Below are 4,292 nucleotides of genomic sequence, written 5' to 3'. Positions count from 1 at the left end.
CGTGCCCTAAAAAATAATGTCAGTTTTGCAAAATCTGAAGGATAGAGGACACGCATTTGTGCGTGCCCCTACAATTAGTGTCAGAGAAGAAAAAAAAAAGGAAATACGGAGGGCACCTATCATAAAATGTGTGTCATCTAAGTGTGTCACTTTATATTTCTTTAATGAAACACGCGTTTTAATCCGGAAAATGAAATTCTCAAAAATTAAACAACCGCCTATTCTATCTAAAAGTTTAACCCCTCGCCTCTTCCAATAAGCAAGAAAGAAGCCCTAGGGTATTGGTCCCTACTCTGATTGCTTCCCCTTGTCCCTTCATCCTCCTCCTCCCCATCATTTTCGGTCACTGATTTGCTTGAGTCGGATGAAGTTACTGTGTGCGCAGCGGCTGAGTCTCTCATGCCGATTGTGGATGGGCTGGGTCTCAAATTTTTGTCATTTGCTGTTCAATTGCTCTTCTTCTTCAACACCCCCTTTGTCCTCTCTGTCGGATTTTGTTCCATCTGTGTTTCCCTCGATGGATGTTGCTTTTATCCCTAATTTTGGAAGTCGATCCACCGAAATTACAGAAGTGGTTGATTGTTATGGATTAACTCCACCTTTGATTCTTGGTAAGGTTTTATTGTGTCTTTGTTTCCTTCGGTTTCCAATTTATTTTCCCTTCATCTGCTCTACTGTCATTTCTTCTTTAGGGTTTTTATCGTATGTGATCTTTTTTGACTTCATGGATTTGACCTGATTTTCAGGAACGATGAAGGAACTTTATCGGTAGTGGAGATTCTCAACAACAGGGATTTTATGTTCTGGACCTCACAAGGTCAGATATGGGATTAGAAGTCGGAGGTTCATGGTCGTATTGGAAGCATCGGAAATTAGGAAACGAAAATGGAAGAGGCACCAGGTTTGAATATCATTCTCTTCATCTCCATATATGTGCCCTAGGTTTATTTCTCTTACTTTATCATTTTCTTATTTTAATTAGGGGCTCTCTGCATTCTCATAAATTTTGAGATAGTGTGAGATCTATGAGAGATCCAATCCAGAGCATGCCTGCGATTGTGTGGGAGTATGGGCGAGAGCATATATAGATATAATACAAGTATAGAGTGTTTATTTATAGCAGTCAAAAAGATTTTTGGTTCTAGCTACGTATGTAGAGAATGAATTTTTGATTTTATTTTGATGGGAAATGTACAACTGGATAGTATATACCAGGTGTTTGTAAAAGTGCAAAACCATAAAGAAATTGAAAAACTAAGCATTTACATGAATTCATTCTGTAACTCTAGTTATTTTACATTATATAATGGTTTCTTTCTGAAACCGAACCACTGCCTCATGCATTACCAACTGGTGTTGATGTAGAAGACAGGTTAATTACAGAAGGAAATGGTAATACAATTTCAGTAGATGATATAGTGGATAAGGTCACATCAATGGGTTTCAAGAGGGACCTTGTAAGAGCTTCTGTGAGAAACCTCACAGAAAATGAATCTTTATGGATCTTAATACAGTTCTTAATAAGATGATGAACAACAAATAAAATGATCAAATCTATCTAATCTCCTATGATGTACAAGATTTTCAAAAAGGAACAAAATTCCAGCTACACGATGTACAAATTAAAGGTGTTGTTAGGAAGCCAATTGCATGCTTGCAAAGGGTGAATTTATGTCATTGTGGTAAGTGGTCTTTTCACTCTTAGTTTCCATGCCATTTGTATTATAAAAAATGATTTGTGATTGATATTATATTTGTATAAATCATGTTGTAGTTTGTTTCCACTTCGTAATCTTGTAATTTGCATATGCTTTTATTAATAGCTGATGTATAAGTGATAAAAGATCTATAGCATAATTTATCCCAGAATGTAGATATTGAATAACCTATATATTCACATCCAAATCCAAGAATTAGTAACGTACTTCTGTTTGGCTTATTTTATTTTATTTTATTCTTTTATTCTATCATTACGATTTCAAAAAAAAAATCTTAAAGACATTATACTTTGAAGGAAGCTGCTAATTATCAAATAAAGAAGGAAGTTCTCAAAGAGGTATATATATATATATATATATATATATATATATATATATTGATATGTTAATGTTTTGATTGTTATCAGGGTGGACAAATGGCAGCTATAAACTTGGAATCAAGCGCAACTTTACTTGCAGCAAAACAGGTGATTGGATTTGGATATAAATATGATATATTTATATTATCACAGTCTCTTTATTTTTTTGTTATTTGCATATTGTTGGATATTAAATATAAATATAATATAATATTAAGTTGTGAATTTTTTTAAGTGAAAATATTGTTTATGGATTGGTGATTTTGTGAACAGGGGTTAGCAGGTGATGCATCGCGAAATCTTGGTGTTAATTAGGAGCATAATGGTGTTACTTGGTCCTATGTATTATTCCTTTTTTACCTTCCACTAATAATACTTTATTTATTTATGTATTTATATTTATTTATGCAGGCTATGGGTAACATTACTAGCAGACATTGTTATTCAAATGCTTGGAACTGATTATGCAAGAATCTTGCGTGCAATTTATGCATTTCCATAGGTAATCTCAAAAAATAATAAAATATTATTGCTTAATCTGAAAAATATATATTTTCTTGCACTTTTTTATTGAGATCTCTTGGAAGAAATAAATGCTTTTGTGAAGGAGACTCCTGTCCTAAAACATTCCAACTCTAAAAGTAATGGTCTTAATAGGAGCATGAGCATCTCCATATCAGATGCTGATAAATCCTCAAAACATTCCAACTCTACATCTTTCCACATGTGCTTTTGTGAAGGAGCTTTTCTCATGAGCAACTATTGTTTGGATATATGATGTTTATAAAAAAATTAATGGTTTGACAGTTTCTTTTTTACTTGATGTTAACAAAATGTCCTAGTGGGTTAAGTTAGGAAAGTGATGATTCCATAAAACAATTCACTTTTTCTTTTCCAGTTTCCCCCATAATAGAGATACATCTCTCTTTTTAATTTATATTTTTGTTAATTTACTATAATGAATATCTAGATTGTTTTATAATTTTCACTTTTTTTTCCAATTATGATGATTAATTATCATGTTATTTTTTTATTGTGATATTGTACAGTTTTAGTTTATTACTGTAATTAAATAAAGGGTAATTTGTTTACCTCGGATACAATGGCAAAACCTCATAAACAGGTAACCAATATGTGTCGATTACCTTTTTGCCCTTCATGTTTTTTTGAGTCTTCTATAGTGTCAAATGTTAGAGTACAAGTTACTTATGTATTAGCTCTATCCACTGTTGCATTCTCCTGTTAGAGTACAAGTTACTTAAATAAATGGTAATTTATTTTCATTGTTTTTTTAAAACTTATTTATCATATTGGTTAAGTAGAAGAAAATCTGTAACAATATTTTTGAATTTATGCATATAAATGGTGTTATATTGTTACGGCTAATTCTAATCTTTTTGCTTTCATCCTTCAGGTGTATAAAGATGTGATACAGAGCACGAAACAAGCCTGGTTGCAGCAAATGTGATGATATAGGTTTAATTTGTCAAGTAGACACAATGTTTATCAGTAATTACATTCAAGAAATTGTGATTTCTGCAATTTCTCATCATTTGATGCTTTAAAGCTTGAGAATGATTATTTGTATGATATTAACTTTTGTGTAATGGATTGTATTTTTTATATATGGTATTTTATTTTCTACTATGAGATATGAAAATGAAATTTTAATTTGAAAAAAAAAAATTAAATTACGATACGCAAAAATGTGTGTCATCTTCATTTATGACATGGCCTTTCTTGACAGCAGCTTTAATGATATGCATTGCGTGTCATAAATGCGCGTCGTCTAAAGACGACCCGCAAAAGCTTGTCGTCTCTCGTTATGACAGGGCCTTCCTTGACACACATTTGCGCGTCGTCTGAGCGTTTTACGACGTGCAATGAGCGTCGTAAAAGGCATTTTTTCTAGTAGTGAGATCATCGAAAGAGTGAGCACATAGTGGGTCAGGTGGATTCCTTCGATTATGATAAATGGGGTTTATTGACTCTCCATCAAAGAGTGTGGGTTCCTTATTAGGGAGTTGTGTGTTAGGTTCTGATGGAGGAGGTGCACACATCGAGATTCTCCATTCATCCATGGGTGACGAAGATGTATAGAGATCCCCATCCTGATTATTGGCGGCCCTGTATTAAGTGGTAAGTAGCTTGGTATGTGGAGAGATGCTTGACTTTTAGGAAAGTCAACGCCGAACATCAGTGGCCTCATGGCAAG

Source organism: Lactuca serriola, chromosome 9 (genome assembly GCF_051521515.1).
Source record: "Lactuca serriola cultivar US96UC23 chromosome 9, Lser_US96UC23_V15, whole genome shotgun sequence".
NCBI lineage: Eukaryota > Viridiplantae > Streptophyta > Magnoliopsida > Asterales > Asteraceae > Lactuca > Lactuca serriola.
This window is presented reverse-complemented; position numbering follows the sequence as displayed.